The sequence below is a fragment of the Eulemur rufifrons genome, chromosome 7 (genome assembly GCF_041146395.1).
Source record: "Eulemur rufifrons isolate Redbay chromosome 7, OSU_ERuf_1, whole genome shotgun sequence".
Taxonomy (NCBI): domain Eukaryota; kingdom Metazoa; phylum Chordata; class Mammalia; order Primates; family Lemuridae; genus Eulemur; species Eulemur rufifrons.
The window spans coordinates 18617824-18632746 of NC_090989.1; positions in this window are offsets into that span (position 1 = coordinate 18617824).

A 14923-nucleotide genomic window follows, 5' to 3' on the forward strand; every position below is an offset into this window, starting at 1 on the left:
AATCTATTTCACAGAAAGAAAAGGTAGCTCTAGCCTCTATTTGGAAGCAACCCAACTCTTAAATCTCAGGCACTCTTAGTGTTCAAATAATCAAAGTTAAATTCCTTTCAGAACCCTGACTTGGTGGACCTTTCAGTGAGTGTTTTGATGAACTGTCTGGCTGATTGATTGACAGGCCTTTCTTCATTGGGTTGAATTGATTGCCAAGGTGTCTGCAATAAAAGGACCATGACGTGTATTATGTGAATGGATTCAGCTGTTAGTCTTTTATATATAGTTTTTAAGAGACTATAGATCAGTAGGCATTGGGACTCCAATGCTGTGCTTCAGCTTTTTCATTCTTTTAATGTTATATAAATTATATAAATATATAAAATATATCCAATTGGAATATAAAGTTTAAGTTTCTGGAAAAACATGTTAATATCATAAAAGACATGATATAGTATTTAACTATAGCATCAATAATTTATTAATGAAGGATTAATAGTCAATGACTTAACTATTTCTGCAACTGTGTAATAACAATCATCCTTCAGTTCTGGCTTGTCCAAAACACTTCTGGAGGAATGGAGGGAGATACTCTCTATTTACATCCTCTATATGTTTGGGAAAGTTATTTTAAATTTCCCAACCAAACTTCCCCCGGACTCTGAAACCAAGCTCCTGAGTCCAAATTCTGACTCCACATTTCATCACTGTAGGATTTTGAGCACATTTACATAAACGCCTTGTGCTTCATTTCTATTTCTCTGTAATTACGATTGTATTACCTCTTACAGTTATGATGATTATATGAGTTACTAGATATATAGCATATTGAATATGTTTCTATTATTACTTTTTATTATTATCAACAACTCCAATCTAGAGAATTGTGGTTCACATCCATCAATTTCTAGGTGAATGAGGGTGTTGACAACTTATTAGAATTCCAGGAGGCTCATTCTTCTTTCTGAATGTTACTATAAGGGCCACTGTAATAAGATCATAAAAAGTGTAGTATTTTAATCAAAGTCCACTAAACAGGCAGTTATTATCTACCAAGTGTCACACTTTGTATTACCCTTTAAGATACAGAGACAAATAAGATGAAATCTCTTCCTTAAATCTCAATCAAAGAAGAATGTTCTCAAGCATTTGAGCATCTGTGACCTGCCTTGTGCCTAGAGGTATATATGGAAGACTGGATAACTGAACCAGTGTAGGGCACAGTCAGGATAATTGACATGAAAAGGGCCCATGTGGTCACATCTTTCAAAGGCTCTTTGGAGTATTGTTAAAGACAGAAATTTCATAGTTGAATTTTAGTGATATTTACGGGGGAGGTAGAGGTTGCAGTGCCCTCTACCTCCAATGCCCTGTGAGCTTGGGGCTCAGGGTGATCCCTGAAGGACTTGCCCTAGCCCTACCCAAGAGTGGAGCTTGTTTGTAAAAGACATGAATTTACAAATTGGCTTAAAGATGAAGGTATTAATACCTAACTCCAACAGGAAAAGGGAAGTTGTAGAACACATGGTCTTGATATAATTATAGAGAATTAAAATAAGAAGGAGACATTTCTAGCTTAAAGATTAACTACAATATACCATGATTTTTAAATTGACCCTTCTAGTTTTATAACTTTCACTTACGTAGGTGTTTGAGCATTCATTATGGTCAGAAGCAAACTGGAGAAGGTTTTAAAGAAAGACTAATATTACAAATGACAGAGACTTAAACACTTACACATTTGAACAGATATTTAACCTATGTTAGATCTGACTTTTTTCTATTGCTTTCGTTGGTTGAAATAAACTCGATTAACAATAGGAGATGCTGTGATTTAGAGGAGATAGGGTAGCTTTAAAGCCAGGCAAACATAGATGAGAATATGTGGTGATAGGGTGACATGATGAAAAATCCTAACCTATGATTCTAGATATGTAACCTTGGACAAGATATTAAATGTTTTTATTTCTCTAGAACCCCTGCAATATTCATAAACCAAAAGCTGGTTGGTATTAATATGGCTGGAACACTTGGCAAGATGCTCGTGTGCCTGGAATTTCAATAGTGTATCATGAAAGAACAGTTGTTAATGTTTACTTAAGCCATTGAGATGAGTATATCTAACAGGAGACTAGGGAGACTCTGCTCCAAACTAATTTTCTTTGGGAAGTATTGAGTGACCTTCCATTCTGGGTTAGGTGATGCTGCTTGTGTGCTTTCTTTTTTTTTTTTTTTTTTTTTTGAGACAGAGTCTCACTCTGTTGCCCAGGCTAGAGTGAGTGCCGTGGCGTCAGCCTAGCTCACAGCAACCTCAAACTCCTGAGCTCAAGCGATCCTCCTGTCTCAGCCTCCTGAGTAGCTGGGACTACAGGCATGCACCACCATGCCCGGCTAATTTTTTCTATATATATTTTTAGCTGTCCATATAATTTCTTTCTATTTTTAGTAGAGATGGGGTCTCGCTCTTGCTCAGGCTGGTCTCGAACTCCTGAGGTCAAAGGATCCGCCCACCTCGGCCTCCCAGAGTGCTAGGATTACAGGCGTGAGCCACCACGCCCGGCCAGCTTGTGTGCTTTCTCCACTGGAATATAAGTTCTTTCAGGGCAGAAACTGAGCGTTTTTCTCTAATTACTCAACACCTAGTACAAAGTCTTCCTCTTAGAAATCGTTCAATTGATGTTGAATGCTGAGTTCCACTCTACTTATCAACTTTGGTAATCACAGAAGGTTCTAGATAATAATCAATGCACTTTTGTAGAGAACACAGAATCTCCAAATGACAAAATTTCTTTCCTGTGATGGGCAGAAACAATAGATGGAATTTATCTTGATTTTAGCAATATTTTTCAATTTTACTTAAAATCAGTATGGTTTTTTGGGATGATCACTTGCTTAATGGTTATTTTGCAAAAAACTATTTTTAACTAATCTGATGTTTGAGGAAAATGCATTGAGGGCAAAGGTTTCTTTTAGAAATTATTTTTTTGTAAAGTAGACTGTTAAATAGTGCATAGTTCATTCTCCTTGGCTACAGTGAAGTGATTATGAAAACTGTCTATTATTCTTCTGTTAAATATTTATAAACTATAGAGTCTATTTAATGTGGTGAATAATGCTAACTAACATGGAAAGTCAATCAAAAATTAGGATCAGTAACTTAAATGATCTTGAAAATTGAACAAATTTTTAGAACCGAATGGGACAAATCCCAACAAATTAATGTGTTTTTCTCCATAAAAATCAAAATTACACTGAGAAAAAAATTTATTATTATAATTATTATTTTTTTTTCTGAGCTACTAAATACAGAGTTGCTAAAGTCTTCAACTTCTATGGGATCATAACTAATTTATTTTACTCTCCTTTAGCTCTTCACACAATAGCAGAATATTTACCAGGACCCTTCAGGATCAATAGCAACATACACTTAAGTTATTAACACCTAAATGTTGTAAATAGCAGAGGGAGTTTTTCACTAGGGCTTTCAAATTTCTTGTCTTTCTTCTAGTTGCTACTTTATACTTCAGATTCTTGGCAAAGAACTAATAAAAAAGTGCTGGATACATAATGGGTATGTGTGTAGAATACTGCCCTTGTATGGCAAATTGAATCAATTTTTCTTTACTATATTTTCAAAATGTGTCATTTAATCAAGAGGAGATTTGATTATTAAGTGGAACCTAGACATGCTCTATTTTTTTTTGTCTCCATAAAGGAAGCTAAAAAGCAAATTTATAAATCATCTAAACTCATAGGATGTTATTTTCTGACCTTGCTAATAGTTTTGTGCTAAAATATAATGATTTTTAAAAGTTGTTTAGATTATTTGTTAGGAAGAAGAAAAACAGATAATCATAAATTAAGAAATAGTAATTACTCCCATAATATTAAAGTTTAAGAACTGTAATATCCTCTATTTTCCAAGCAGTATTTGACGTTTCTTCCTCTTTGAAATCCTTGCTTCAGTTTGGCTGAACTCTCTTGGTTTCCTTTTCACCCCACTGGCCACATAGGTTTGCTATTGACCTTTGGAACTGTGGATACTGGAGCATCTTTTGGGCTCAATGCTTTGCTGTCCCTTCTCCTCTATCCACATAGCACATCAATAATCGCATCCAGGCCCAGGGCCTTAATTCCAGCTATAGAGTGATGATTCCCAAGTATATCCCTGACTTCCTCATTGAGTTTCAGACTCTCACATTTTCTAGACTAGTTGGCATTAGCTGTTGGAAGTTAAATAGGCATGCAAAATTTATTATGTCCAAAACAGAGTCTTTGAAACCAGCAATGCTGCAATCTTCTCCATGTTGCTAAAAATCCATAAAGATTGTCCCATTGATAAGGCCAGAAACTCAGAAGTCCTTCCTACTTTCTCACTCTGATGTCTGACTTCTAGTCCATCAACAAATCCTGTTTATTCTAACGGGATGCTTCTCCTGGACTCCTTGACTACTGCCCTGGTTTAGGACATTATCAAATCTTGCCTTCCTAGAGTAATATCCCCAGACTGTTCTTTCTGCTCTCGTTCTTGCTCTTCTTCCAGCACCCCAGCCCCCAACTGAACTAATCTAAGAAGACCTTTTTACAAGTTAAGTCAAACTCCCTGTTCAAAACCTTCCAAAGGCTCTTCTTTCAATAAGTCAAATCTAAACCCCTTTACCATGGCCTGCAAGGCTCCACATGAGCTGACCTATGTGTACTCCACTCACTTCCTCTCCTATTCCTTTCTTTCTTCCATGTGCAATCACCTTCATTAACACTGGCCTTCTTCATCATGGGTCAAGAAACTTTCTGTAAAGGACAGATAGTAAATATTTTAGACTTTTAAAGATATGTTGTCTTTGTCAATTGCTTCATTCTGCCATTGCTGCATGCCAGCAACTGTAGATAATATGTAAACAAATGAGCCTGGCAGTGTTCTGATAAAACTTTATTTATAGCAATTCAAATTAAATTTTATATAATGTTCACAAGTCACAAAATATTGTATGTCTTTACATTTTTTTCAACCATTTAAACTGTAAAAACCATTCTTAAGTCACAGACTGCACAAAAACAGGCAATGAGCCAGATTTGGCCCCCAGAAGATAGTTTTCTAACCCCTGCTCTTGACGATCCTTAGACTTTTCCATCTCTAGACTCCTAGGTGCTTCTCCCAGACCTTTGCATAGTTTGCTCCTTCAGATCATCCCTGTTGCTACTCCCAAGTCCCTTCCTTGGAGAGGACTTCCCTAAAAACCATTATTTTCCTTCTCTGTGTACTCACTTGCGTTATGTACTTTACAGAAGTTACCATGTTTTGAACTAAATTATTTATTAATACGAGTTTACTCATTTAATGGTTTGCCTTTTCTTTGAGAATGTTGGCTCCACCTGGGTGGGCAGGGGCCTTACCTTTTCTTCACTCATTCCCTAGCTTCTATTATAATGTCTGGTACTTAGTGGTCAATTAATATTTGCTGAATAGATGACAGTGTAACCAGAGCCATTGATTTGCTTAAAAACATAGATTTTATGGTAAAATGGGCTACAGCTCAAATTTTAATTCTACAAATGTTGACTTGGTGAACCTGGCCAGATTATCTAACCATTGTGAACATAAGTGTTTTTTTAATCTATGATATATGTTTAATAATAACATAGAGGTTGGTTGAAAAAAGCAACACAGAAGACATGTGTAAAGGGCTTAGACCAGTGAGTGTTATAAGCCAGTAATGGAATTTACATGAATGTGAATTATTGTTAGCCTCACTGAACTCTAAACATTGAGAGAAGAGACCATATCGTTTTTGTCTACTCTTACAGTCCTGGATTCTAGCACATGGAAAAGCCAATAAATGTTGATTTAATAAGTGAGTGAATGAATAAATGAATGATACAGAAAGTCAAACACCGCAGGGATGACAGGCCTTTTGACATAATGTGGAAGTATTAACAAAAGTAAATGTTACATTTTGTCAGATAATCATAGGAATTTGATTGCTTTTTACCACTGTATTCTACTTACTGGGTTCTTGATGGCCATTACCTGATCTCTGAAGGCTATGTGAACTGGAAACTTCAGTAGCTGGTGAAGTGGGTCTAATTAAGTTCATCCTAGTGAACAAAAACAGTTGGTTCCACAGGAATTTAGGAGACTCAGGACTTATTTATATATCCACAAAAAATGAGACAGTGTGGCATACCTGATATATATGATCTTCCCAGGTTCTAGAAGGTCCTGGGAGAGATTTAGATTGGTAAATCTCTCTCCACAAAAAGCAAGGATTGGTAGAGCTACAGTTTATGGACTGACCCTCCAGAGAGAGCTTACTATACAATTTGAATGTGTTCCCCAAACAGACTGTGCTGGAAACTTAATCCCCAATGCAGCAGTGTTTAGAAGTGGAACCTTTAAGAGGTGATTAGACTGTGAAGTCTCTGCCTTCTTCAATGGATTAATGCCATTTTCTTGGGAGTGCATTCCTTTTAAAAGGTGAACTTCAGCCACCATCTCTTTCTCTCAGCGTCTCCTTGCCCTTCTGCCATAGGATGATGCAGCAAGATGGCCCTCACAAGATGCTGGCCTCTCAATCATGGACTTCAATTATCACAGACCAGTGAGATATAAATTTCTGTTCATTGTGAATTATCCAGTATGTGGTATTCTCTTACAGCAGTGCAAAATGAACTGAGATGAACTAAGAGCTCATTTGGGTCAGGCTACATCTATAGTACAATAGCTTCTGGAATTGAATTCAAAGGATGTTACATTTGCGAGTCCTTTTTAGAAATTCTGACTCTCTCTATTTGCAAACTTATATCAACTTTTATTTTCATAGATTATTGTGCACTTCCTCTTGATTGCCAGGAGTTTGTCTGGTCCACAATTCATGTGATTGTGATGTGATGTAAAAGATCAATAATCCCTGTGAAGTTTTCATTTCAGAATGAAATTATCTCATTTTCTCTCTCTTACAATTTTTGTCAAGAAAAAGGTTAAAAAGATTATGCTAAGCTATTAAAACATATAAGACATGAATTTGAGTTTAGGAAATATGATTTTAAATTAAGCATTTAAATGTATATCTTTATGAAAATTTTGAATTAGTTGTATTTTTTTTGCACTTGATTTTTCAGTAAATATATGGAACAATACTGAACACATTACAAAAAGGACAATTTTGAAACATGCTGTACTTAAAAAAATTACTACAACCATAACAGAAACAAAAGGCCACTAAAAATTATATAGGAGCTGGATAGTGGGTAGGAAAGTGTAGTTAAATGTTTACTTTAGAGCTGAGTAAATTCTGAGCTGTGCTACATGAAGTTCAGTGTGGTCTGCAGAATAATCAATTTCACTAAAAAGGATTTTGTAAAAATATATGTTTTTGAGGAAACCTTAAGTTAGAAAGTAAATTTATCTGTAGATACATTTGCTACCTTTGCTTCAAACATTGGTAAATTGCTCTAATCACAGTTTGAAGTGAACAATGCAATTCATAACCAGATATTGTTTCCTTGAAACTACGAGAAATAAATATATGTATATATAAATACTATGTATTTTTTCATTTATTTGTTCTTATATATGTATATGAGCACATATACCTGTACATGTATCTATGTGTGTTTTTTTGTATATGTATGTGTATATGTATTTCCATAATGATGCTTTCACTTTAAATAACTTAAAAAGTCTGAAATAGCTTAATTGGAATTTCTTATCTTATGTAACATGCAAAGTAATTGCAGGGCTGATTGGTTCAACTGTGAAACAATGTTACCAAGGGCTCAGCTGTCCTCAGAATGTTGGCTTTAACCTCAGGCTTGTTCCTTTGTGATTGTAATTTGGCTGCCATAACTCCAGCTTGTATTGTCCCTCAGAAACTTACTCAGGGGCAGGAAAAGGTATTCTTCTCAAAAATCTTTTTCTTTTTTTCTTTTTAAATCAAAGACTTTCTTGGTATGACTTCTTTTAATAGAAGAAAATACATATCTATTTTTAGGTAAATTATACTCAAGAACAATGGAATTTCTAGGATAAGCTTCATCAGGAATTGAAAAGAGGTCGATCTCCATTGGCATTGGCCTACTGGGGGGTAGAAGTTGGTCATTTGATCTACACTGCACTTTTGCCAGCCAGGGAGACAGGAGAAAAAACTTTCAGAGATAGAAATCATGTGTGGCACAAATACTAACTTTCTGTTACCTACACATACTAACATTTTTAGTTCTTTTATATTTGTTTTGAATTCTTTTAACCAACATTAAGTAAACAAGGTATAGTGTCTATTGATATAAAATTGAATAGTTCTTATTCTAAACCTGAGAGCAGAATGTGTGATGGTTGATTTTATGTGTCAACTTGACTGTGCTAGGGGATGCCCAGATAGCTGGTAAAACGTTGCTTCTGGGTGTGTCTGTGAGGGTTTCCAAAAGAGGTTAGCATTGAAGTCAGTAAACTGAGTAGAGAAGATCTGCCTTTGCCAACATGGGCACACACACATCCAATCTGGTGAGGGATTGGATAGAACAAAAAGGCAGAAGAGGGGAAAATTCACTCTCTTCTTGAGCTGGTCCATCCATCTCTCCTGTCCTTGGATATCAGAGCTCCTGGGTCTCTGGCCTCTGAACTCTGACTGAGAGTTACACTGTTGGCTGTCCTGGTTCTCGGGCCTTTGGACTGGACTGAATTATACCACTGGCTTTCTTTGTTCTCCAGCTTTCAGACAGCATTTTTGGGATTTTTCAACCTCTGTAATTGGTGAGCCAACTTCCACAATAAATCTCCTCTCCTATCTATCATCTATCTATCGATCTATCTTTTATTGGTTCTGTTTCTCTGAAGAACCCTAATACACAATGCAAAATTATTAAAAAGTAATCCAGAAAAAAGGTAAAAATCTCCTTCTCAGTTATCATTGCTCCTTTGGGTGCACCCATTCTCCTCTACAGGGTTCCTTATTTGGTTAGGGCTCCCTTTCCTCTTCCTTTTCATCTCTATCCCTACCAGGCTGCTGCTGTGCTTATCTTTCTCAGGGGCCCTTTCAACCATTTTGCCACTCCTTGGAGTCCAGTCTCCAACCCTCAGACCCAGAGAAATAAATGAAAACTTCCTATCCCCAAACAAGTTCCTCTTCCTTTATCCTCTTTATGAATTATTGATTGAGGAAGCATCTATTCCTTTCATAACTACCCATGCTCCCCACATGAGATTTTTCTGTTGTCCAGGGCCTAAACTACACAATTTCAAGAGATGATGACACTTCTGCCTGGTATTGGTTCAAGACTTCTTCATGAATAATGGCTGTACTTATTACAAGCACCTGACTCATTGTGTTTACCCAAGTCTCCCTGTTGGTATTAAGGGGGAGCCTATTCCTAGAGCAACTTCTAATTTCCACCCAAAAAGGTAGAATTGTCTTCTGACTCAGATATTGTCATTTTTTTTCAACTGTGAAATTTAAAGATACAAAGTACCTTTTGCAAGAAAAAGAAACTGCTGGAAACTTTAAAATATAGATTGTTGTTGCAACACACATTGTTGGAAATTATGTGCTTTGCTAAGTAGCAGCCCCTTTAGTATATAGTTTTGTAGCATCATCCTTCTCTGTAGTCACATTGACCAAGGTTAGTAGCTTTCCTTTGTCTGTATTTTCATGTTTTATGTTACTGTAATTCATATTTTAGGGATATTATGTTAAAAGAAGCAGCTGATTTTGTGATAAAAACATCTGAGAATGGATGGGACTTATGGGAGGGATATAGTTTATGTATATATGTATGTTTTACAGCCTAGAGATTTTTTAAAAAACTTCTTGCAAATTTTCCTTAGGAATATCAACCAGCTAATCAACATGTATTGCTGAGAACTCATCTGCTAGGCCTGGAAGTGATCTAGGAGCTGTAAATGGTACGCTATCTAAATTTAAGACAAGCCTCTGTTGCTTAAAATTGCTTTTGCTATACGGGGTCTTCTCTGATTCCATACAAAGTGTATAACTATTTTCTCTACGTCTGTGAAGAATGATGTTGGTAATTTAATAGGGATTGCATTGAATCTGTAGATCACTTTGGGTAGTATAGACATTTTAACAATGTTGATTCTTCTGATCCACAAGCATGGTATATTTTTCCATCTATTTGCAAGTTCTGCTATTTCTTTTCTCAGTGTTTCATAGTTTTCCTTACAGAGGTCCTTTACCTCTTTAGTTAGGTGTATACCTAGATATTTTATTTTCTTTGTTGCTATTTTGAAGGGTATTGAGTCTTTAATTTGGTTTTCCGATTGACTGTTATTGGCATATATAAATGCCTCTGATTTGTGTATATTAATTTTGTAGCCTGAGACTTTGCTATATTCGTTAATCAATTCCAGGAGTCTCATGGTTGAATCCTGGGGGTTTTCCAGATATAACATCATATCATCAGCAAAAAGTGAGAGTTTGATCTCTCTCTTCCCTATTTGGACTCCCTTGATTTTGCTCTCTTGCCTGATAGCTCTTGCAAGGACTTCCAATACTATGTTGAAAAGTAATGGGGACAGTGGGCAGCCCTGTCTGGTTCCAGTTCTAAGTGGGAGTGTTTTCAATTTTTCCCCATTCAGAATGATGTTGGCTGTGGGTTTGTCAAAATTTGCCAGACCTCAAACGATACTACAAGGCTGTGGTTCTTAAAACAGCCTGGTACTGGCACAAGTACAGGGACACAGACCAGTGGAACACAACAGGAAATCCAAATATAGAACCATCCTCATATAGTCACCTAATTTTTGACAAAGCAGGAAAGAATATACTCTGGGGACAAGAATCCCTATTCAATAAATGGTGCTGGGAGAATTGGTTAGCCACTTGTAGAAGACTGAACCAGGACCCACAGCTTTCACCTCTCACAAAAATCAAATCACGGTGGATAACAGACTTAAACCTTAGGCGTGATACAATCAGAATTCTAGAAGAAAATGTAGGAAAGACTCTTACAGACATTGGCCTAGGCAAAGAATTTATGAAGAAGACCCCCAACGCAATCACAGCAGCAACAAAAATAAATGAATGGGACCTGATTAAATTAAAAAGCTTCTGCACAGCCAAAGAAACAGTCACGAGAATAAACAGACCACCTACAGAATGGGAAAAAATTTTTGCATACTACACATCAGATAAAGGACTGATAACAAGAATCTATTTAGAACTCAGGAAAATCAGCAAGAAAAAATCAAACAACCCTATCAAAAAGTGGCCAAAGGACATGAATAGAAATTTTTCAAAAGAAGATATAAGAATGACTAACAAACATATGAAAAAATGCTCAACATCCCTAATCATCAGAGAAATGCAAATCAAAACCACAATGAGATATCACTTAACCTCAGTGAGAATGGCCTTTATCAAAAAATCCCAAAACAGGCCGGGCGTGGTGGCTCACGCCTGTAATCCTAGCACTCTGGGAGGCCGAGGCGGGTGGATCGCTCGAGGTCAGGAGTTCGAGACCAGCCTGAGCAAGAGCGAGACCCCGTCTCTACTAAAAATAGAAAGACATTATACGGACAACTAAAAATCTATATAGAAAAAATTAGCCAGGCATAGTGGCGCATGCCTGTAGTCCCAGCTACTCGGGAGGCTGAGGCAGTAGGATCGCTTAAACCGAGGAGTCTGAGGTTGCTGTGAGCTAAGCTGAAGCCATGGCACTCACTCTAGCCTGGGCAACAAAGCAAGACTCTGTCTCAACAAAAAAAAAAAAAAAAAAAAAAAAAAAAATTCCCAAAACAACACATGTTGGCGTGGATGTGGAGAGACAGGAACACTAATACACTGCTGGTGGGACTGCAAACTAGTGCAACCCCTGTGGAAAGCATTATGGAGGTATCTTAAACAGATTCAAGTAGACCTGCCATTCGATCCAGCAATCCCATTATTGGGCATATACCCAAAGGAAAAAAGGTCATTCTGTAACAAAGATACATGTACCTGAATGTTTATAGCAGCACAATTCACAATAGCAAAGATGTGGAAACAACCCAAATGCCCATCAATACATGATTGGATTAGTAAGCTGTGGTATATGTATACCACGGAATATTACTCAGCTATAAGAAATAATGAAGATATGACATCTCTATGGTTCTCCTGGAGAGAGTTGGAACCCATTATATTAAGTGAAGTATCCCAAGAATGGAAAAACAAGCATCACATGTACTCATGAGAAAATTGGTTTCCCTGATCATCACCTAAATACACATCTGGGAATGACACCAATTGGATATCAGACTGAGGTGGGGGGTGGGGGGAGGGGATGGGTGTATGTCTACATAATGAGTGCATTGTGCACTGTTTGGGGAATGGTCACGCTTGAAGGTGCTGACTCGGGAAGGGGGGGCTGGGGAAGGGAGGGATATATACCTACATGATGGGTGTAACGCGCACTGTCTGGGGAACAGACACGCCTGGAGCTTTGACTTGGGGGGAAAGGTGGTACATGGGCAAAGTATGTAACCCCCATAATAATAAGATGAAATAAAAAAAAAAGAAGAAAATCAACAGCAATTTTAAAGTATCATCTAATATTCAAGTCATATTCAAATGTCCCTAATGGTCCTAAAAAGTCTTTCATAGCTGTTCATGTACTGCATATGTATATTCTCTTAAATTTTTAAAAATATAGGATGTGTTGGAAGAAAATTTTCCATGGATCTCTTGTGTCTCTGTACATCTTAAGAAAAGAGGTGCTGTCTTTGTTCAGAACTCTTTTTCAAGGACTTTTATAGTGAATGACTTGGAAAATAGAGATAGAATTTCCCTTTGGAGGAGAGGGCAGGTTTGTTTACTTTCTAATACAATAAAGATAATATCTTGGGTCAAAGGTCAAAAAAAAAAAAAAAAGACAAGCCTCTGGTGTCAAAATGTTTTAGTCATTCTTTCTGAAGATGTCATAGTCCTCATAAACCTGAATGGGCATTTCTAAAAGTCCTACATTTATTGAGTTTAAAAGAAAGGTTGATTCATATCTTGAAAACTCAATACCTGAATGATAGATAACTTGTAGCAATTTGTTTTGGGTAAACAAATGGAATTTTATTTGCTTTCTGCAGTGAGAAAATGAATATAGTCATATGTTTGACAAAATAGATTTAAATGTTTCTTGTCCATAGAATTAATTTTATTTAATTAGTTAAAACAGTCTCATGCTGGCAGCATATGCATTTTAGCTTTTATTGCATTTTAGTAGTATATAAAAGCATACTTGGCTATTTATTTCTCTTTTGAACAAATATGTCTTTCTTGTTTGCACTAACATTGAGTCATTGCAAAAATACTTTCTCCTACCCTGGGTTTGCTACAGTTACACAAAATTCTCCCTTAGTATTTCCTGCCTGGAGAGATAACTGTTTTCTACCTTCATGACAGAATCTATCAAAAGGACTGTCCAGTGACAGTGTTTCAAGAAAAATTGCTGATTGAAAATCATGTAACAAGGTATTATTGAGCATTGCTCAGGTAAACCTCTCTTTTAATGGCTGAGGGTCACTTCATCTCAGAATAACTGTACACACATCCACAGAAGTTTAGTTTAGAAGAAAGCTTTCATCAAATGGCTCTTTTGAGACCTGCACAAGATGTTTTGAAAATATTTTTTAAGAGATCATAAAACTGTGATAGTAAATATATTCATGATCATGCCCAAAGGCTGAATAACTCATAGAATATTCTATGGTGCTTCACCAGGGCCTTTAAAAAGTTGTTCAAAATCATTCTCAGCTGAACTTTGAAAAATGTGACTTGATCTTGATAACACTCAGTTATAGAGAAGAGGTCCTCGGTTTAATAATGCATCAGCGGGTGATTTCACCAGAATTGTTTTTATAGTTGTGACCTCTTATTGCTGAAAGTTTTGTGCTTCAGAACAAATACCTACTCTTTTTAAAATTGTATGTACTTTAATATTATTATAGAAATTTAAATACATTTTATATATTTCAAGTTTTATGTGGGAGGGTTTAGGAATTTGAATATTACTTGAGTTTTCTGATTGAATATAAGTCATAAAACAGTTCTTTGGTTTTGACTTTACCTGACAAAACTATAGAGAAATTCAGTTCATTTTTCTAACCTAGTATTGTATATATTTGTTTTTCGCTTTTGATTTTATTATTGAGGCTTCTCTGTAGCCTCACATGGGTTTTCACTATAAGTACTGATGTATTCATGGGGATGAAGAACAGAGGCTAAGTGCATGCTGATTCCTGGAATTTTGTGAAATTGTTTAGTTTTGTAAAGTGGAATTTTGTAAATTGTTTAGCTTGTGCGTTGTGTGTTGGTGTGTGAGAGAGAGTGCGAAATCTTATAAATTGAGTGAAATAATATGGCACACTGAGATTCTTAGTTAACTGAGGATTTATGCCACAGAAAATGAGAGTGCTTTATAACTTGTAAAGCAAAATATTCAGAAATATTATACTATGTCAGATGAAGAAATTCTTATGTTACCTTTAACAAACGTGATCTAAGAGATCATATTACTTAAGATATTAAATCATGTAGAGGCTGTATACACACATATAATTCCAGAATGTAAATACAATTGGCTATGCCTATGTGTGTGTGGTTATACTGCTTCAAGAACAGTAGTTTTCAAAAGGTTTTTATGTTCATGTGCCTTAGAGGAGAAAGTACTGAATAAATGCAACAACTCACATCCTATTAAGCATGTTACATAATCGGAATAGAATACAGAAATTCTACACTTACATATATGAATGTCTAATTTCAATAGGATCATAGAACATTAGAGCTGGGAGGGGATATATTAATAAAGATTAACTAACACAAATTTCTCTCTCTCTCTCATATGAGAGAGACCCAAAGAGGTGAAATGACTCCCTCAAGGCATTTGGGAAGCCCAGGTTGAGTTCTTGCAGCTGCACCTGACTGCCTCATATCCAAAGATAAAG